Source organism: Kogia breviceps, chromosome 4, assembly GCF_026419965.1.
Source record: "Kogia breviceps isolate mKogBre1 chromosome 4, mKogBre1 haplotype 1, whole genome shotgun sequence".
NCBI classification, from domain to species: Eukaryota; Metazoa; Chordata; class Mammalia; order Artiodactyla; family Physeteridae; genus Kogia; species Kogia breviceps.
In genome coordinates this window covers 101,676,205-101,700,126 of record NC_081313.1, presented here as the reverse complement: position 1 = coordinate 101,700,126, position 23,922 = coordinate 101,676,205, and the positions used below count along the sequence as shown (strand labels likewise).

At 35.9% G+C, this 23,922-nt stretch overlaps 1 non-coding gene across 1 annotated transcript; it reads left to right on the top strand.

Annotated features, from left to right (window-relative positions):
• The first annotated feature begins 9,583 nt into the window (after positions 1–9,583).
• On the top strand, positions 9,584–9,690 carry LOC131756455 (U6 spliceosomal RNA). Its single transcript, XR_009335638.1, has one exon. It is a non-coding gene; the product is annotated as a U6 spliceosomal RNA (small nuclear RNA).
• Positions 9,691–23,922: the final 14,232 nt, after the last annotated feature.

Below are 23,922 nucleotides of genomic sequence, written 5' to 3'. Positions count from 1 at the left end.
ATGTGTCTTCCTATTCAATGGGCCCTCGGCTTCTGTGACTTGGCAGACAAAGATGTAACTCCTCCATCTTGGTGTAAATGTGGAAGTACAGATGGAAATGTCTAAGCACCTAAATTTTTCACTGAAACCAAAAGAACTAGAGTGCTCACTAATTTTGTTATATAACCTCTACTTGGCATCAAATTAGAACCCACTATTGTTAGGAATGTAACTGTAGAAAGGCTGCTATATACTTAAATCTCATTTTATTTGCTTCTCTGGGGGTTGTCTTCATGTTTTCATTAGAAATGTTTTTACAGATGTAGGCTCTTCAGATATAAAGTTGCTGAAATAGAGACTGAGAAGTTTAGCTTTCAAATTGAAGGGGGGTGGAAATCTGTTTAGAAAGATTAATTTATAGATAAATTACTGACTCTGATACGTTAATGTACAATAATCCCTCGAGGCTTTTAAAGATGTCATTATATTCTTAGGGTTTCTAAGAATGTTAAACCTGTCATTCATAATAGGAGAGAACTAAAATAGGGTCCATTTATAATTTCTTCTTGGAAATATTTCATCCACAAACTCACAGACAAATATTTTTTCTTTTCCAAATAGCTTATCTAATAGTTGGACAGCACAACCCTTTTCTTGATTAACATGTTAACTAGTCAAAAGCATGCAGATCCATTGGATGAGTGCTAAATTTTTCTCAATATTTTAGATTAAAACTTGGCCAGAGCAAATGAAATATTATTGCAAAATCGTACTTTGACATTATTGTAAATTTTAGTGAATGCCAACCCAATAGTGAGAGGGTCTATGCCTAGTAGATTTACTCAGTTTTTTAGCAAATTCTTATATTAATGAATAGATGGAGCAAGATCAAAAGCATTAAAGAACTCATTTCATTTCTATGACTTTCTCTAATCTGAAAAATTGAGAAAGATTTGGTTACTAAAATTTCCATCTGTTTTCTTGAGAGAAATTCTGAATTTCAAGCAAGGCTATTATTGCATTACTTGAATTCAGTTCAGATTGTGTGCAAAGATGCCCTGAAAATGGGATGTCAAATCAAGAACTCGAGATATTAATATTCAGCACATATCTTGAGTCATCCTGTTTAGATTGGATGAGATAGTATATCAGACTGGTGTAGTGCCTGGTTGTTGCCTCAAGGAAGGAACTTTCAATTCCTGATTTAGCTTCATTGTTGGCAGATGACATTAATGGTATTCTCTTGAAGGTTTCTGGCAGAAGTTTATTTAGGTAACCAACTAAAATTTGTAAAATTTGCACAAAGAGAATAAAGGTACCAAATAGGAAAGTTTTATAAATAGTCTTCAGAAGTGATTTAGCCCACAAACTTTTTTCACCAATAAAAACTGTAATAGCCAGCCCACATTTGCCTACCACCTCTTTCCCTGTTATCAATCCATACTTCTTTCTCTCTTATCTCCCTTTGAATGTGTAAGTGTTTAACAGGAACAAATGACACCCAAAATTTGTCTGTAAAAGATTCTTAAAAAAAAAAAAAAACTCCCCAAAAAAGAAAAGGAAGAAAGAAGGAGAAAGAAAAACAGAAAGAGTGGAAAGAAGAGCTCACACCTCAATTTTCCTCTGGTATACCTTTTCTTTTTCTTCCTAAGGTCTATAAAATTATCAGGTGGGTTCACTGGTTTGATTACTCTTTACCCCTTATATTATCACTTGAACCTCAGTGTCACTGTCCAGATCTATCTGAATATGTCTATGAATCCAGCAGTATATGTACACATGAGAAGTAATTGTCAATCTAGTATATTCTGGCATGAATCTAAACTTAAAATTTGGAGCACATGTGCAGTATTCATTTCAATGCTTCCTTCAGTGTGTGTACATATTTAGCAATTGCTAGTGGCATGCTGTTCTACCAAGTGAAAGAGAATAATCGGCCTGTTCCACAGAGATCAAACAAATTATAGATTTATATAGATTTGTTGTATATAATATATATATATATACACATACGCACTATATGTAAGTGCTTTATGTAGTATACAGTTCTACATACAGTTGATTATCGAACAATGCATGTGTTAGCAGTGCCAACCCTGGCAGTCAAAAATCCACCTGTAACTTTAGGATGGCCCTCTACCTGCAGTTCTGCATCTGAAGATTCAACCACAGATCACATAGTTCTGTAGTATATATTTGTATAAGTGGACCCATACAGTTCAAACCCATGTTGTTCAAGGGTCAACTGTAGTTATATATAAAGTATTAACTATCGTTCTTCCTAGTATGTTATCTTGGAAAGAGACTATACCCTTCGTGGTTATCAGTAAAAACTATAGGTGACAGTGCACCTCCAATCCCTTCATGTAATCAACAGCAAAGAATGACCAAAATAGCATTTCTGCATTTTCCTTCTCCTCGTCCTTTATCTACACTCACTGTTCTGTTTCTGATAGACTCTGTTACTATAAAGTAGAGTAAGCAAAAATGTTTCCAATCACAGCTTTATTAGTAGAAGCTTTGCTCATGCATGTTATTTTATATCAAGATTTTTTCTCAGATTTTGTAAGAGTATTTGGATACTAAATTTGATATTAAAAGTAGTATCAAACTTGCTTGAACCAGAGGAACAATTTGTGTCATAAACTACATCATAGTAGTTGCTAGTCACACTAAAACTTCAGAGGTAGGTTTGGGGGAGAATGAGAACAACAAACCAGTATGTTTATAAGCCTGTGCTCCCAAAGCTTAGCTAGCAAAGGGGGGTGTGTATGTAGGCAAACTCAGTTGGAATCTAAGATAGCCTTAAAATCCTTAGGGTCCAAAGCATTTCCATAGAATGTATCAATAGCCAATTCTGGGTATGAGTGACAATAGCGGTCAGGTGAGAAAAAGCATTTGTCAAAATCCAACATCCATTCCTGATAAACACTCCCAGCAAACTAAGAATATAAGGGAACTTCTTCAACCTGATAAAGGACATCTACAGGACCCTATAGCTAACATAATTAATAGTAAAAGAGTGAGTCCTTTCCCAAAAGATCAAGAACAAAACAGTATCTGCTCTATCTCTGTTCAAGACTGTATGGAAGGTTCATAGCCAGTGAAATAAGGCAGAAAAGAACAAGATAATGGAGTAGGAGATACCAGCCTTCATTCCTCAAGAAAATATAACAAGTATGCAGCTATTCATGAAGAAAAACAGCCCTGGGAGGACTCAAGAGTCCAATTAAGAGCCTATAGCAACACAGTAGAACCAAACTGGAGAAAAACTGCACAACAAGGATCTCCGGGGAAATCAGCATAGCTGAGGTGTCCAGAGACAGCTAGGAACCAAAAAATAAAAAAGGTGAAGGCTATCAGTATCAGCCACATGGCAAAGGCCACCACATTCCCCATGGCATGCTCTGTGGAGAATCCCAACAGACTTTGCCACTGAGGAGCTCAACAGCCCCCATGACAGTATGGACTACTCCATTGTGTTTGTACATATGAATCCCAATGGTCTGCTCCACAGAGAATACAAGCAGATTTCACTACTGAGGTAAGCAACAACCATTGCCATCATGGACCCCTCAGAGAGGAGATACTACAAGCCCCCAAGAGTCTGTGGTGTCCTGGGACCAAGGATGCCACCCCTCCCACCAAGCCCCATACTTACCCCAGACCCCAGAGCCACAGCTGCTTTGCATGTCCCGAAACTTCAGACCCTGACTGTGCATGTGCTCTTTGTGTGCCTGTTCTGTGTGTACCCACATCTTGGGCACTGGAGTCAACACCACTGAGGGCTAGGCAGTGCCCCAGATTCTGGAGTTACTGTCTCTACAAATGCACCCACTCTCCAGCTCCCAGCTCCTTGGCTGCTCAGCTTGCACCAACATCTCAGATACCAGAGCAACCACCACTGTGGGCAGCCAGTGCCCCAATCCCTGGAGCCGCTGTTGCTCTGTGGACATCCACTCCAGAGCCTAACTTCATAGCTGTTCCATGGTGCTTATGCATCAGACACCAACGCCAACTCTACCACAATGGCACTCATGAGCTGGACATGGATCCAAAAGGGATCCATGACAACCCCAGCCATGACAACCTTTGCCATGACAACCCCAGCAGGAGAAGAAAGATCAGGAGTTCTCTAGAAGACTTTACCACCAAAGACCCCATCAGACCCCACCACTGCTTCAGACAGTCATGGCCCTGGCCAATGCAGACCCCAGCAATCTTTGTGAACAGTGACCTCAGCTGATGGAGCTGCACGGAGCAGCACCACCAGGACTTACCTGGAGCCAGAACTACTACACCCCACTCAGTCACTGCCCTTGTACCACATGCTGATGATCTTTTCCCACCAAAACCTGTCCATAAATTCTGGAAGAGGTTACTCTTCCATCAAATGCAGAGACATCAACACAAGCCTACAGTAAAGGTGAAAAATCAAGGAAACATGACACAACCAAAGAAACACAATAATTTTCCAGTAATCAACTCCAAAGAAATAAAAACTATGAATTGACAGAGAATTCATGATAATTGGTTTAAGGAAGACCAGTGAGCTATAAGAGAATACATATAGACAATTAAATTAGGAAAACAATGCAAAAACCAAATGAGAAGCTCAACAGAGAGAGAGAGAGAGAGAGAGAGAGAGAGAGAGAGAGAGAGAGAAATCATAAAAAACAAACAAAAAAATATTCTGGAGCTGAAGATTATAATGGAATGAAAAAAAATGCAAGAAGAACATCAACAGCAGGCTTTAATGATACAGAAGAAAAAAATCTGTGAACTTGAGAACAGGTCATTTGATATTATCCAGTCAGAGGAGAATAAAGAAAAAAGAATGAAAAACAGTGAAGAAATCCTCTGTGAATTATGGAATACCATTAAGTGAAACAATATATGTGCTACAAGAGTACCATAAGAGAGAAAGGGGGCAGAAAGCTTATGTAAAGAAATCATGACTAGAGAGATCAAGATGGTGGAGTAGGAGGACACTAAGCTTGTCTCCCCCCTCCATGAACACATCAAAAAAAAAAAAAAAAACCCTACATGTGGAGCAATTCTCACTGAAAACAAACTGTAGACTGGCAGAAAGACTATAAAGGCGATAAAGAAACCAAGGCTATAAAGAAAGATCCACACAAAGTCAGGTAGGAAGGAAAGAGAATTGATCATGTCAGGATCTGCACCCCTGGGAGGGAACACAGAAGGAGGGTATTACACAGGCCTGGAGATACTTCCTGGGAAGTGAGTGGTTCAAACCACATATGGGACGGGCCAGACCTTGAGTCCAAGACCAGGAAGATGAGTCCCCTTGGCTGGTTTGAGGACCAGTAAGACTGGTAGGAGGGCTGTGAGAAACTTGGACTCCACTTGTGAAGTGCAAGCACATGCTTCCTTGTTCCCAAAATAAGGCTGAGTAAGCAGTTTGAGACTGCCTGGGACTCTGGCCAGTTTCTCATGACACCCCACCATGCACCCTGGCCCACACTGAGTGCCCACTCTGGCCCCTCTTGCTCTGTGGGGCAGCATCCCACTAGGATGAAGGTTGCTGCTGCCAGGGGGAATGTGCAGTTGTGGAGGATGGAGCTGGCTTATACCTGGTACTATATCTGAATGCATTTGGAGTGGCCCTTCCTGGCACTCTTGGAGACAGCAGATCAGGAGTGGTCTGGAACTCTGAATGGTATATGGGGCCACCTCAGTACAGGCACTGGCCTACACTGGGTGCCTGATCTGGCCCCTTTTGCTCCAACTTTGCTTCCATCTGGAGCTAAGTTGTCAATGCTGGGGCAGTGAGGAGCACACACTTAGAACAGAACTAGCTTGGATCCAAACCTCAGGGCCTCTTCTTTAGCACCTTGAGACCTGAACCCACCCTCAATTACGGTGGTGTCAGGCACTGAACATAGGAGAAGCCCCAGCTCACACCTGGCTCTGGCTCTAGCTCTGCCATCTCTGTGGCCCACCTCAGTGATAGCTGTCAGCATACCCTGGGGGAAGACATGACTCGTGTTTTCCCATCAAAAGCCACTAGACACACAGACTGTAGACGGACACACCCATATAAGGACACACCTTCAAGACCAGAATGGTTAACTGTTACATCTAATTTCATAGAAATAGAGAAACTTATGGAAAATGAGAAGACAGGAATTTGTTTCAAATGCAAGAATAAGAAAAAACCTCTGCACACATCCTGAATTGACATGTCAGTGCATCCATTTCTCACCAGGATCTCTACCTGAGTCACCAGGTAAAAGGCCTCTGCCCATAACACATTATAAACAAGTGAAACTAGACAGAGCACAAAGGAAAACAAAAGCTTTGTAGGGTCTGAGGACAAGAAGGCAGAGTAGAAGGACCTGAGCTCACCTACTTTCATGAAAACACCAAAATCACAACTAACTGCTGAACAACCATCAACAAAAGTGACTGAACCTACTGAAAATGATATTCTACTTCGAAAGACAAAGAAGAAGCAACAACAAGATGGGGGCAGACACCAGAAGCAGCAGCAACTAAATTTCCTGCAGCCTGTGGGACTGCAAACACAGAAAGTTAGACAAAATGAGATGGCAGAGGAATATTTTCCAGATGAAGGAACAAGATAAAACCCCAGAAGAACAAGTGAAACAGAGATAGGCAATCTACCTAAAAAAATAATTCAGAGAAATGATAGTAAAGATGATCCAAGATCTCAGAAAAAGAATGGAGGCACAGACCAAGAAGACATAAGAAATGCTTAACAAAGAGCTGGATGATATAAAAAACAATCAAACAGAGTTGAACAATACAATAACTGAAATGAAAAATACACCAGAAAGAATCAATAGGAGAATAAATGAGGCAGAAGAACAGGTAAGTGAGCTGGAAGAAAGAATTGTGGAAATCACTGCCATGGAACAGAATAAAGAAAAAAGAATGAAAAGAAATTAGGACACTTTAAGAGACATCTGGGACAACATCAAATTTGCCAACGTTCACATTATGGGGGTCCCAGAAAGCGAAGAGAGAGAGAAAGGGCCTGAGAAAATACATGAAGAGATAACAGCTGAAAACTTCCTTAACGTCGGAAAGGAAACAGTCACCCAAGTTCAGGAAGTGCAGAGAGCCCCAGGCAGGATAAACCCAAGGAGGAACACACTGAGGAACATATTAATCAAATTGACAAAAATTAAAGACAAAGAGACAATATTAAAGCAACAAGGAAAAAGCAACAAACAACATACAAGGAAATTCCCATAAAGTAATCAGCTGATTTCTCAGCAGAAACTCTGTGGGTCAGAAGGGAGTGGCATGATATATTTCAAGTGATAAAAGGCAAAAGCCTACAACCAAGAATACTCTACCCAGCAAGGCTCTCATTCAGATTTGACAAAGAAATCAAAAGCTTTACAGACAAACAAAAGCTAAGAGAATTCAGCAACACTAGACCAGCCTTGCAACAAACGCTAAAGGAACTTCTCTAGAAGGAAAGGAAAGGTCACAACTAGAAACAAGAAAATTACAAATGGGAAGGCTCACCAGTAAAGGCAAACATAAATGTAGTAGATCATCCACACACAAATATGATATCAAAACCAGTAACTGTGAGAAGAGGAGAGTACAAATGCAGGATATTGGATGTGCATTTGAAATTAAGAGACCAGCAACTTAAAACAGTCGTGTATATATATATAGACTGCTACATCAAAAACTCATGGTAACCAGAAACCAAAAGTCTATAATAGATGTACACACAAAAAAGAAAATGCAATACAAACACAACACTAAAGATAGTCATCAAATCACAATAGAAGAGAACAAAAAAGGAAGGGAAGACAAAAGACCTATGAAAACAAGTCCAAAACAATGAATAAAAAGGCAATAAGAATATACATATCAATAATTACCTGAAATGTAAACAGATTAAACCAAAAACATAGACTGGCTGAATGCATATAAAAACAACACCCATATATGTGCTGTCTAAAAGAGACACACTTCAGATCTAGGGACACATACAGAATGAAAGTGAGGGGATGGAAAAAGGTATTCCATGCAAATGAAAATCAAAAGAAAGCTGGAGTAGCAATACTGATATCAGACAAAATAGACCTTAAAAAAATAAGACTGTTACAAGACACAAAGAAGGACACTACATAATGATCAAGCAATCCATCCAAGAAGAAGATATAGCAATTGTAAATATATATGCACCCAACATAGGAGCACCTCAAAATATAAGGTAAATGCTAACAGCCATAAAAGGAGAAATTGACAGTAACACAATAATAGTGAGGGGCTTTAATACCCCATTTACATCAAGGGACAGATCATCCAGGCAGAAAATCAATAAGGAAACACAGGCCTTAAATGAAACATTAGACCAGATGGACTTAATTGATATTTATAGAGCATTCCATCCAAAAGCAGCAGAATACACCTTCTCAAGTGCACATAGAACATTCTCCAGGATAGATCACATGCTGGGCCACACAGCAAGCCTCAGTAAATTTAAGAAAATTGAAATTATATCTAGCACCTTGCCTGACCACAACACTATGAGATTAGAAATCAACTACAAGAAAAAAATTGTAAACACAAACATGTGGAGGCTAAACAATATATTACTAAACAACCACTGGATCACTGAAAAAATCAAACAGGAAATAAAAAATACCTAGAGACAAATGAAAACAGGATGATCCAAAACATGAAATGTGGTAAAAGCAGTTCTAAGAGGGAACTTTATAGCAATACAATCTTACCTCAGGAAATAAGAAAAATCACAAATAAGCAACCCAACCTTACACCTAAGCAACTAGAGAAAGAACAAACAAAACCCAGAGTTAGCTGAAAGAAAGAAATCATAAAAATCAGAGCAGAAATAAAAGAAATAGAGATGACGAAAACAATAGAAAACATCAATGAAACTAAAAGCTGGTCCTTTGAAAAAATAAACAAAATTGATAAACCTTTAGCCAGGCTCAACAAAAAGGAAGAGGGCTCAAATCAATAAAGTTAGAAATGAAAAAGAAGAAGTTACAACTGACACCACAGAATTACAAACGATTATAAGACACCACTACAAGAAACTATATGCCAATAAAATGTACAATCTAGAAGAAATGGGCAAATTCCTAGAAAGGTACAATCTCCCAAATCTGAACCAGAAAGAAATAGAAAGTATAAACAGACCAATCACAAGCACTGAAATTGAAACTCCCAGTGAACAAAAGTACAGGACCAGATGGCTTCACAGGCGAATTCTATCAAACATTTAGAGAAGAGTTAACACTGATCCTTCTGAAACTATTTCAAAAAACTGCAGAGGAAGAAACACTCCTTAACTCATTCTATGAGGCCATCATTCTGATAGCAATACCAGACAAAAATACTGCAAAAAAAATTAAAAAAGAGAATTAAAGACCAGTATCACTGATGAACATAGACATAAAAGTCCTCAACAAAATACCTGCAAACCGAATCCAACAGTGCATTAAAAGGATCATGCACCATGTAAAGTGGAATTTATCGAAGGGATACAAGGATTTTTCAGTAACTGCAAATCAATCAGTGTGATACTCCACATTTACAAATTGAAAAATAAAACCATATGATCATGCTCACTTTGACAGCACATATGCTAAAGTTAGAACGATACAGAGAATATTAGAATGGCCCCTGTGCAAGGATGACATGGAAATTCATAAAGCATTTCATATTTTTAACAGACATAAAGGGAGAAATTGATAGGAATACAATAATACTAGGAGAATTTAACACCCTACTCACATCAATAGACAGATCTTCCAGACAGAGAATCAATAAGGCAACAGAGATACTAGATGATACACTAGAACTGTTAGATTTAATTGAGATTTTTAAGAAATTAAATCCCCAAAAAACAATACACATTCTTTTTGGTGCACGTGGAACATTCTCTAGGACTGAACACATCCTAGGGCACAAAACAATCCTCAGCAAATTTAAGAGTATAGAAATTATCTCAAGCATCTTTTCCAACCACAACAGCATGAAACTAGAAATTAATGACAGAAAAAGAAATGAGGAAAAACGATTACATAGAGACTAAAAAACATGCTACTAAAAAACCAATGGGTCAATGATGAAATCAAAGAGGAAATTAAAAAATACTCAGAGACAAATGACAATGAAAACACACCACACAAAATCTGTGGGATACAGAAAAGCAGTTCTTAGAAGGAAGTTCATAATAATACAGGCCGTCCTCAAAAAAATAAGAAAAATCTCAAAATAAACAACCTAACCCACCACTTAAAAGAATTAGAAAAAGAAGAAGAAACAAAACCTAAAGTCAGCAGAAGGAAGGAAATAATAAAGATCAAAGAAGAAATAAATAAAATAGAGACTTAAAAAAATAGAAAAATTCAATAAAACCAAGATCTGGCTCTTTGAAAGGATAAACAAGATTGACAAACCTCTGGCCTGGCTCTCCAAGAAGAAAAAAGAGAGAGAACCCAAATAAACAAAATGAGAACTGGAAAAGGAGACATAACAACAGATACTGCAGAAATATAAAAAAACTTAAGGGAATACTATGAACAATTATATTAAAACAAATTCAACAATCTATAAGAAATGGACACGTTTCTAGAAACATACAGTGCACCAAAATTGAATAACAAAGAAATTACATAATTTCAACAGACTGATCACTAGAAGTGAAATAGAATCTGTAATTTAAAAAATCCCTACAAACAAAAGTTCAGGACCAGAAGGCTTCACAGGCAAATGCTGCCAAACATACAAGGAAGAAGTCATACCAATCCTTCTCAAACTCGTCCAAAAAACTGAAGAGGAGGGAACACTACCAAAGACATTCTATGAAGCCACCATCTCCCAGATATGAAAACCAGACAGACACCACCAAAAAGAAAATTGCAGGCCAATATCTTTGATGAACATAGATGCAAAAGTTCTCAACAAAATATTAGCAAACCGTATCCAACAACCCATAAAAAAGATCATACACCACAACCAAGTGGAATTCTTCCTAAGTTCACAAGGATGGTCCAACATACACAAATCAATCAACATGATACATCACTTCAAAAAAAGAAAAGACAAAAACACATGATCATCTCAATAGATGTAGAAAAAGCACTTGACTAAATTCAACATCCAATCATGATAAAAACTCTTATCAAAGTCGGTATAGAGGAAACATATCTCAAAATAGTAAAAGCTATTTATGACAAACACACAGCCAATTTAATACTCAATGGTGAAACATTGAAAGCCTTCCTGCTAAAATCTGGAACAAGACAAGAATGCTCACTCTCATCTCTTCTATTCAACATAGTACTGGAAGTGCTGGCCACAGCAATGACACAAGAAAAAGAAATAAAACATATCCAGATTGGAAAGAAAGAGGTAAAACTGTTATTATATGCAGATGATATGATACTATATATAGAAAACACTAAAGACCTCACACAAAAAAATGCTAGAACTGATAAACAAATTCAGCAAGGTAGCAGGATACAAGATTAACATACAGAAATTAGTGACATTTCTTTACACCAACAATGAAACATCACAAAGGGAATGCTAAAAAAAATAATGACTTTTAAAATCACAACCCCCAAAATAAAATAAATAGGAGTAAACCTCATCAAGGAGGTGAAAGACTTATATGTTGAGAACTATAAAACATTAATAAAACTGAAAATGATTCAAAGAAATGGAAAGATATCCCATGCTCTTGGATTGGAAGAATTGATATTATTAAAATGGCCATACTACCCAAAGCAATCTACAGATTTAATGTGATCCCTATCAAATTACCCATGACATTTTTCATAGAACTAGAACAAATTATTGTAAAATTCATATGGAACCATAAAAGACCCAGAATTACCAAATCAATCCTGAAGAAAAAGAACAAACCAGGAGCATAACCATCTCAAACTTCAGACAATACTACAAAGCTACAGTAATCAAAGCAGCATGGTACTGGCACAAAAACAGACATATGGAGCAATAGAACAGAATAGAGAGCCCAGAAATAAAACCACACATCTACAATAAATTAATCTTTGGCAAAAGAGGCAAGAATATACAGTGGGAAAAGGACAGTATTTTCAGCAAGTGGCACTGGGAAAGTTGGACAGCCACATGTAACTCAATGAAGTTAGAACACACCTTCTTATCATACACAGAAATAAACTCAAAATGGCTTAAAGACTTAAATATAAGACATAACACCATAAAACTCCTAGAAGAGTTTTATGGGCAAAACATTCTCTGACATAAATCGTACCAATGTTTTCTTAGGTCAGTCTCCCAAGACAAAAGAAATAAAAACAAAAATAAACAAATGGGATATAATCAGACTTACAAGCTTTTGTGCAACAAAGAAAACCATAAACAAAATGAAAAGAAAACCCACAGAATAAAAGAAAATATTTTTAAATGATATGACCAACAAAGGATTAATCTCCAAAATACAAACAGCTCATGCAGCTCTATTAAAAAGAAAAAAACCCAATCAAAAAAGAGGCAGAAGATCTAAATAGACATTTCTCCAAAGAAAACACACAGATGGCCAAGAAGCACATGAAAAGATGCTTAACATAGCTAATTATTAGAGAAATGAAAATCAGAACTACAATGATGTATCATCTCATACTAGTCAGATGGCCATCATTAAAATGTCTACAAACAATAAATTCTGGAGAGGGTATGGAGAAAAGGGAACCCTCCTACACTGTTGGTGGGAATGTAATTTGGTGTAGCCACTATGGAAAACAGTATGAAGGTTCCTCAGAAAACTAAAAATAGAGCTGTCATATGATCCAGCAATCCCACTTTGGGGCATATATCTGGAGAAAACCACACTTTGAAAAGATACATGTACCCCTATGTTCACAAAAGCACTATTCATAATAACCAAGACATGAAACAACCTTAATGTCCATCGACAGATGAACTGATAAAGAAGATATGGTACATATATACAATGGAATATTACTCAGCCATAAAAAAGAATGAAATAATGCCATTTGCAGCAACATGGATGAACCTAAAGATTATCATACTATGTAAAGTAAGTCAGAAAGAGAAAGACAAGTACCATATGATATCAATTATATGTGGAATCTAAAATATGACCAAAATGAACCTATCTGTTCAACAGAAACAGAATGACAGACTAAGAGAATGGACTGGTGGTTGCCAAGTGGGAGGAGAGTGGGATAAGGATGGATTGGGATTTGGGGATTAGCAGATGCAAACTGGCATATTTAGAATGGATAAAAAACAAGGTCCCACTGTCTTGCACAGGGAATTATATCCAATCTCCTGTGATAAACTGTAATGGAAAAGAATATGAAAAAGAATGTATATATATGTATAACTAAGTCACTTTGCTGTACAGCAGAAATTAACACAACATTATAAATCAATTACACTTCAATTTAAAAAAAAAGAAATAAAACCCCATATTATCATCTCAATAGATGCAGGGAAAGCTTTTGACAAAATTCAACATCCATTTATGATAAAAACTCTCCAGAAAGGGGGCATAGAGGGAACATACCTCAACATGATAAAAGCAATATATGACAAACCCAGAGCTAACATCATACTCAATGGTGAAAAGCTGAAAGCATCTCCTCTAAGATCAGGAACAAGATAAGTATGTCCATTCTCACCACTTTTATTCAACATAGTTCTGGAAGTCCTAGCCATAGCAATCCAAGAAGAAAAAGAAATAAAAGAAGTCAAAATTGGAAAAGAAGTAAGACTGTCACTGTTTGCAGATGACATGATACTACACATAGAAAATCCTAAAGATGCTACCAGAAAACTACTTGAGCTCATTAATGAATTTGGTAAAGTTGCAGGATATAAAATTAATACACAGAAATCTGTTGCATTTCTATACACTAACAATGAACCATCACAAAGAGAAATTCAAGAAACAACCCCATTTACTATCACATCAAAAAGAATAAAATACCTAGAAATAAACCTACCTAAGGAGGCAAAAGACCTGTACTCTGAAAACTATAAGATGTTGATGAAAGAAATCAAAGATGATACAAACAGATGGAAAGATATACCATATTCTTGGAATGCAAGAATCAATATTGTCAAAATGACTATACCACCCAAGGCAATCTACAGATTCAATGCAAGCCCTATCAAATTACCAATGGCAATTTTTTTTTTGCAGATCTAGAAGAAAAATCTTAAAATTTGTATGGAAACACAAAAGACCCCGAATAGCCAAAACAATCTTTAGTAAGAAAAATGGAACTGAAGGAATCAGGCTCCCTCACTTCAGACTATACTACAAAGCTACAGTAAGCAAAACAGTATGATATTGGCACAAAGACAGACATATATCAGTGGAACAGGATAGAAAGCCCAGAAACAAACCCACACACCTATGCTCAATTAATCTACAGAGAAAGAGGCAAGAATATATAATGGAGAAAAGACAGTCTCTTCAATAAGTGGTGCTGGGAAAACCGGACAGCTACATGTAAAAAATGAAATTAGAACATTCTCTAACACCATACACAAAAATAAACTCAAAATGGATGAAAGACCTAAATGTAAGACCAGATACTGTAAAACTCTTAGAGGAAAATACAGGCAGAACACTCTTTGACATAAATTGCAGCAATATCTTTTTGGATCCACCTCCTAGAGTAATGAAAATAAAACCAAAAATAAACAAATGGGACCTAACTAAACTTAAAAGGTTTTGTACAGCAAAAGAAACCATAAATAAAACAGAAAGAAACCAAACCAAAACAAAAAACCCACAGAATGAGAGGAAATATTTGTAAATGATGTGACCGACAAATGATGCGACAAGGGATTAATCTCTGAAATATACAAACAGTTCATGCAGCTCTATAAGAAAAAAAAAGCCTAATCAAAAAAGGGCAGATCTAAATAGATATTTTTCCAAAGAAAACACAGAGATGGTCAAGAAGCACAAGAAAAGATGCTTAACATAGCTATTAGAGAAATGCAAATCGGAACTACACTGAGGTATCACTGCACACTGATCAGAATGGACAGCATAAAAACGTCTACAAACAATAAATTCTGGAGAGGGTATGGAGAAAAGGGAACTCTCCTGCACTGTTGGTGGGAATGTAAATTGGTGCAGCCACTAGAGAGAACAGTATGGAGATTCCTTAAAAAAAAAAAAAATAGAACTAACATATGATCCAGCAATCCCACTCCTGGGCATATATACAGAGAAAACCATACTTTGAAAACATACATGCACCCTAATGTTTATCGCAGCACTATTTACAACAGCCAAGACATGGAATAAATCTAAATGTCCACCAACAGAGGAATGGATAAAGAAGACATGGCACATATATACAATAGAATATTACTCAGCCATAGAGAAGAATGAAATAATGCCATTTGCAAAAACATGGATGAACCTAGAGATTATCATACTAAGTAAAGTAAGTCAGGAAGAGAAAGACAAATACTGTATGATATCACTTATATGTGGAATCTTAAAAAATGATACAAATGAACTTATTTACAAAAGATAAACAGACTGACAGACTTCAAAAACAAGCTTATTATTGCTAAAGCAGAAATGTGGGGTGGGGGTATAAATTAGGAGTTTGAGATTAACATATACATACTACTATATATAAAATAGATAATCAAGAAGGACCTACTGTATAGCACAGGGGACTCTACTCAATACTCTGTAATAACCTATTTTGGAAAAGAATCTTAAAAAGAATACATATATGTATATGTATAACTAAATCACTTAGCTGTACACCTGAAACTAACACAACATTGTAAATCAACTATACTCCAATATAAAATAAAAATTTTTTTTAAATAAAAAATGAAAGCACACTTCTTGGAGGCAATGTAAACTGGTAAAACATCATGAGATGGCAATTGGCCATTAATATATATCTATAGGGCTTCCCTGGTGGCGCAGTGGTTGAGAGTACTCCTGCCGATGCAGGGGACACGGGTTCGTGCCCCGGTCCAGGAAGATCCCACATGCCAGCAGAGCGGCTGGGCCCGTGAGCCATGGCCACTGAGCCTGTGCGTCCGAAGCCTGTGCTCCACAACAGGAGAGGCCACAACAGTGAGAGGCCCGCGTACCGCAAAAAAACAAACAAACAAAAATATATATATCTATGATATATTTAAAGGGAAATCAGCTTACAGAGCAATATGTGTAATATGATACTATAATGTGTAAACCATATACATGTGTATATATGTCTAATATATATAAATATAAAGGCACACAAACACATATTTTGGTAAATGCATAGAAATGGTTTGTGAAGGATGTGGTATACAAAATCATTAACAGTGTTTATCTCTGGATGAGGAAAGGGGTATTATGGAAAAGGAACACAAAAAGAGCAAATGTCACTCTTCTCCTTTATATACGTGTATGTTTTTGCATTTTTATAATGAACATGTTTTCATTTAGGGAAAAAAATTACATTATTATGATAAATACACTACTCAAAAAAAGAAAGAAGAAAACCTCCGAAATAAACAATTAATGAAACAGGTAAATAATTTACCAGATACACAGTTCAAAGCATTAGCAATAAGAATGCTAACTAGGGAAAATAATAGATGAACGTAGAATTTTAACAAGGAACTAGAAAATTTTAAAAAGAACCAATCAGAGCTGAAGAATACAATAACTGAAATGAAAAACACACTAGATGATAGAGAAGAATACATAAGTGATCTGGAAGATAATAGAATATTGGAAATCATTCAATCAGACCAGCAAAGAGCATATAAATTTTTTTAAAAATTAGAACAGTTTAAGGGACCTGTGGAAAAACATCAAGCATACTAACTTTTGCATTATAGGGGTCCCAAAAAGAGAAGAAAGAAAGGGGTCAAAAATGTATTTGATGAAATTATGTCTGAAGAACTCCCAAACCTGAAGAAGGAAGCAGATATTCAGGTACAGGAAGAAGACAGTGTCCCAAACAAGATAAACCCCAAAAGACCCACACCAAAACATATCATAATTAAAATGGCAAAGTAAAAGATAAAGAGAGAAATCTAAAGGGACCAAGAGAAAAACAGAATCACATACAAGGGAACCCCCATAAGTTTATTAGCTGATTTTTCTGCAGAAACTTGGTAGGCCAGAATGGAGTGACATGATATATTTAAAGTGCTGAAAGGGAAAAACCTACAACCTAGGCTACTCTACCCAGCAAGATTCTCCTTCAGACTTGAAGGAGAGATGAAGAACTTGGATAAGCAAAAACTGTTCATCAATGCTAAACTGACCCTAAAAGGAATGTTGAAGGATCTTCTCTAAGTGGGAAAAAAAAAAAAGGGGGGGGGGGATACAATAAGAAGTAAAAATTTATAGGAAAAGAAAAATCCCACTACTAAAGGCAAATAAATAGTAAAGGTTGTGGATCAACCACTTAAATAAGCTAGTATAAAGATTTAAAGATAAAAAACTGTAAAATCAACTCTAACTACAATAAACAGTTAAGGGATAAACATGAAGTATAAAATAATACATCAAAAACAGAAAATGTGGGGGAGGGGAGTAAAAAAATGCAGATCTTTTAAAATGTGTTTGAACTTAAATGATTACCCGTTTAAAACAAGTAGATATAGGTCAACATATATGAACCCCATGGTAACCACAAATCAAAAACATGCAAAGGTACACAAAAACTAGACAGAAAGAAACATAAGCATACAACTAAAGAAAATAATCAAACCAGAAGGGAAGAAACTGCAAGAAGAAAATAATAGAGAAGAACTACAAAAACAACCAGAAAACACGTAACAAAATTGCAATAAGTACATACCTATCAATAATCACTCTAAATGTCAATAGACTAAATGCTACAATCAAAAGACATAAGGGGCTGATTGGATTTGAAAAAAAAAAAAACAAGATGCATCCATATGGTGCTTACAAGAAACTCACTTCAGAGCTAAAGACACACACAGAATGAAAGTGAGAGCAAAGAGAAAGATATTTCATGAAAATAAAAATGACAAGAAAGCTGGTGTGGCAAATTCATATCAGACAAAATAGACTTTAAAATAGTCTATAAAAAAGACAAAGAATGACATTATATAATGATAAAGAGATCAGTACAAGAGGAGGATATAAAACTTGTTAATATATATGCAACTTATATAGGAGCACCTAAATATAAAAGCAAATATTAACAGACACAAAGGAAGAAACTGACAATAATACAATAATAGTAGGGGACTTTGATGTCAGTGGGATGTTAAAGGACAGGTCATCCAGGCAGATAATCAGTAAGGCAACAGAGGTCCTAAATGACACAACAGACCAGTTGGACTTAACCGATGTCTACTGAACATTACAACCTAAAACAGCAGAATACACATTATTTTCAAGTGCACATGGAATGTTCTCCAGGATAGATCACATGCTAGACCACAAAAGATGTCTTATTACATTTAAGAGGATAGAAATTATATCAAGCACTTTTTCTGCCCACAAGGGTAGTTGGAAAATGGTAAAGAAGAAAAGGGAGGGAAACACAAAGAAGAAAAAATGGAAAAACTCAAACACATGCAAACCAAACAATATGCTACTAAAAATGGGTCAATGAAGAAATTGATGATGAGATCAGAAAATACCTCAAGAAAAAATGAAAACAATAACACAACTTTCCAAAATCTATGGGATACAGCAAAAGCTGTTCTAAGAGAAAAGTATAGTGATACAGGCCTACCTCAAGAAACAAGAAAAATATCAAATAAACAACATAACTCACCCTCTAAAGGAATTAGAAAAGGAAGAACATACAAAGCCCAAAGTCAGAAGAAGGAAGGAAATAATAAAGATCAGAGAGGAAATAAATAAAATAGAACCCCTCCCCCAAAAAAAGAAAGAAAAAGAAAATATCAGACAAACAAAGAGCTGTTTTTTTAAAAGATAAAGAAAATTGATAAACCTTTAGCCAGGCTCATCAAGAAAAAAAGAGGGAACCCAAATAAACAAAATAAGAAATGGAAGAGGAGAAACTACAAGTGCAATCACAGAGATACAAAAAATCATAAGAGACTACTACAAATAGTTATATGCCAACAAATTGCGTAATATAGAAGAAATGGATAAGTTTCTAGGGACATACAATCTTCTAAGACTGAATCAGGAAGAAACAGACAATCAGATCAGACCAATCAGCAGTAGTGAACTTGAATTTGTAAGTTAAAAATTCCCAGCAAAGGAAAGCCCATGACCAGATGGGTTCACAGTGGAATTCTACCAAACACAGAAAGAAAAGCTGATATCTACCCTTCTCAAAGTATTCCAAAAAATTGAAGAGGAGAGAACACTCTCAAACTCATTCTATGAGGCCACCATTACCCTGATACCAAAACCAGACAAAGATGCAACCAAAAGAATAAAATTACAGGCCAATATATGATAAATAGATGCAAAAGTCCTCAGCAAAATATTAGCAAACTGAATTCAACAATATATAAAAAGTGTCATACACCATGATCAAATGAGATTTATTCCAGGGAAGCAAAGATGGTTCAATATCCACAAATCAATCAAGATGGTACACCACATTAACAAAAAAGGATACAAACCACATGGTCATCTCAATAGATGCAGAAAAAGCATTTGACAAAATTCAACATCATTCACATGAAAACTCTCTCATCAGATCAGGAATATGATTTGACATCTCAATGTAGTAAAGGCCACTTATAACAAAACCACAGCTAACATCATACTCAATGGTGAAAGCCTGAAAGCTTTTCCTCTAATATAAGGAACAAGACAAGGATGCCTACACTCACCACTTATATTTAGCATAGTATTGGAAGTCCTAGGCACAGCAATCAGACAAGAAACAGAAAAGGCATCCAAATTGGAAGAGAAAAATTTAAACTGTCACTATTTGCTGATGACATACTATATATAGAAAACCCTAAATTATCTATCTGAAAACTATTAGAATTCAGTAACTAATAAATGAATTCAGTAAAGTTTTAGGATACAAGATGAATATACAGAAATCTGTTGTTTTTCTATACACTAATAATGAACTATCACAAAGAGAATGTTAAAAAAATCCCATTTAAAATTCCATCAAGAATCAAATACTTAGGAATAAACTTAACCAAGGATGTGAAAGAGCTATACTCTGAAATGTATAAAACGATGATGAAGGAAACTGAAGATGATACAAAGAAATGAAAACATAAACTGTGTTTATGAATTGGCAGATATAGTATTGTTAAAATGGTAATACTACCCAAAGCAATTTACAGGTGTAATGAAATCCTTATCAAAATACCCATGACATTGTCCTCAGAGCTAGAACAGATAATCCTAAAATTTACATGGAACCACAGAAAACTATGAATTGCCAAAGCAATCTTGAGGGGGGGGGAAACAAAGTTGGATGTATCATGCTCCCTGACTTCAGACTATGCTACAAAGCTAAAGTCATCAAAACAGTATGGTACTAGACTTCCCTGGTGGTTAAGACTTTCCGCAGTGGTTAAGAATCCGCCTGCCAATGCAGGGAACACAGGTTTGAACCCTGGTCCAGGAGGATCCCACATGCCACAGAGCAACTAAGCCCATGCACCACAACTACTGAGCCTCTGCTCTAGAGCCTGTGAGCCACAACTACTGAAGCCCATGCTCCGCAACAAGAGAAGCCACTGCAATGAAAAGCCTGTTCATCACAACGAAGAGTAGCCACTGCTCGCTGCAACTAGAGAAAGCTCACTCTCAGCAACGAAGACCCAACGGAGCCAAAAATAAATAAATAGATAAATAAATTTATAAAACAAGCAAACAGTATGGTACTGGCACAAAAAGAGACATATAGATCAATGAAACAGAACAGAGAGCCCAGAAATAAACCCACACTTATATGGTCAATTAATCTATGACAAAGGAGGCAAGAATATACAGTCTCTTCAATGAATGATGCTGGGGAAACTGGATAGCTACATGTAAAAGAATGAAATTAGAATATTTTTTACACCATATGCAAAAATAAACTCAAAATGAATTAATGACCTAAGTGTGAGACCTGAAACCATAAAACTCCTAAAAGAGAACATAGGCAAAACACTCTGACATAAATTGTAGCAATATTTTTTTTATCTGAGTCATAAGGCAAAGGAAACAAAAGCAAAAATAAGCAAATGGGATCTAATTAAATTTAAAAGCTTTTCCACAGCAAAGGAAACCATCAATAAAACAAAAAGACAACCTATAGCCTGGAAGAAAATATTTACAAATGATGCAACTGACAAGGGGTTAATATCCAAAATATTAAAGTTTGTCATAAATGGCCTTTATTAGGTTGAGATATAAATTTACACTGAAATACAAAGGACCTAGAATAGCCAAAGAAACTTACCAAAATGAAAAACAAACTTGGACAATGGACACTACCCAATTTCAAGTTTTATAAAGATATAGTAATAAAGACCACATATATACACAGGACTGATTTTTTACCAAAATGCAAAGTCAATTCAGTGAAGAAAGAATTGTCTTTGACAAATTGTTCTGGAAAATTTGGATGTCCTTAAGTAAAAAAGCTGAACTTCTTTTCATACTTCACACCATATAGAAAAGTTAACTCAAAATGTTTCATAAAACTATAAGACTTCTGGCAGGAAACCTTGTAGTTTGGGGTTAGAAAAAAATGCCCTACATGTAATACCAAAAGCACAATCCATAAAGGAATAAATTGGTAAATAGAACTTCATCCAAATTAAAAACTCACGCTTCAAAGACAGTGATCAGAAAATGAAAAAACAAGCTACAACTAGGGAGAAAAAAATCTGCAAATCACATATCTGATACAGGATTTGTCTTCAGAATACATAAACAGCTCTTGCAAGAAAATAATAAGAAAACAAACCACTCAAATTTTAGGAAGATAAAGCTTTGAACCAATGCCTCACTAAATAAAGATATATGAATATCCAGTAAGTACATGAAGAAATATTCAACATCAATAGTCAATAAAAAATGCAAATTAAGGGCTTCCCTGGTGGTGCAGTGGTTGAGAATCTGCCTGCCGATGCAGGGTACACGGGTTCGTGCCCCGGTCCGGGAAGATCCCACGTGCCGCAGAGCGGCTGGGTCCATGAGCCATGGCCACTGAGCCTGCGCGTCCGGAGCCTGTGCTCCGCAACGGGAGAGGCCACAGCAGTGAGAGGTCCGTGTACCACACACACACAAAAAAAAGCAAATTAAATCCACAATGAGATATTACTATACAACAATTAGAATAGCTAAAATTAAATACACTAAACAGACTAAATACATTAAATAGTCCATTCTTTTCCGAGGTGTTTACTCCCCCCAAAAAACTAAAAATAAAGCATATGTCCATAGAAAGACTTGTAAATAAATGTTCATAGAAGCTTTATTTGTAGCCACATTGGAAACAGTCCAAATGTTCATCAGTATGAGAAAGGATAAATTATGGCATATCCATACAATGGAATATTAGTCCCCAGTAAAAAGGAATGAGCTATTGATGCAACAAGGATGAATCTCAAAATAATTACAAAGAGTGTATTCATAGGCTGAATAAAGTCCAACTAAAAGAGAGCACTTAATGAAAGATTATACTTATAGAGATTTCTTAAAAGCTAAAATTAGTGCATAATAACCAAAAGCACATTAACAGTTGATTTGTATTAGGGTGTAAGGTAAGGAAAAGAACAGTGTGGAGGAGTGATACAAGGAAACTTCTAGGGGTGATGGATATGTTCATTATATTGACTTAGGTGATGATTTCACATGTTTATACATATTTCAAAACTTTTTGAATTGTATACTTTGAATATTTGCTATTTACTTTATGTCACTAATGCCTTAATAAAGCTATTAAATGTTTTAAAATACCAATATTAAAACTACAGCTGCCAAGGCATTCTTGGTTGTTTTTCAATTGTATTCAGTTTTTAATATACTATTTACTATATTGATAATGCATCTGTTTCCCATATTAGAGCATAGACAGTTGACCTTGAATAACATGGATTAGAACTGTGCAGATCCACTTATATGTGGGTTTTTTTTCAACAAATACTACAGTACTACACAATGAACAGCTGGTTGATTCCATAGATGCAGAATATCAGATACAGAGTGCCAACTGTAAAGTTCAATTGTGAGGGAGGTCAGTGCCTCTAATTCCTGCATGTTCAAGGATCAACTGTACATTTCCATGTAAGTGGATTTTCCAGAGAACTGAGGCTTAGCATTTACTGCATTGAAAATTGCTTATTCTCACTATTTTAAAGATAAATATTTAATGTATCAAAGTCATCTTTGCTTTTTGAAACAGAGAATACAGAAACCAAGTAATCTTTATGTCATAGACTAACATTATGACAGCTGTAGCAGAGGTGGAAAAGTACTCTATTTGAAGTTACTTAATATTATGTACAGGTTTATATTTGCTGCCCTTAACAAGGAATTTCAGATGATTTACAAAATTAAATTTAATTCAAAAGGAAATAACAAATAATTGAAGAAACAGTATGAGAGAAAAACATAGACTGGCAAATACTAATGCCAGAGAAAATATTAGTGATATCATCATACTTAAGTCTCTTTCTGTAAGTGACAGAAAATCCAGCTTGAAATTGCCTGGGCACCAAAGAGGATATAATTGCCAAAAAATACAGCAGTAATGAAATGGGAATGGCCTTGAGATTAACATCATTAGGATTCTGAGTGTTGTTATCTTTGTTTCTCTGTACTTAAAGGCTCCTTCCTTCCTTCACTACATTAAGGGGTGAAAAAAAGGATGTAGAAGACCTCAATATTATTAACTAGATAGATATAATTTTTATATATGCATTTTGTACCCAGAAAACAGTATATAAACCTTTACAAGTTCACATGAAATA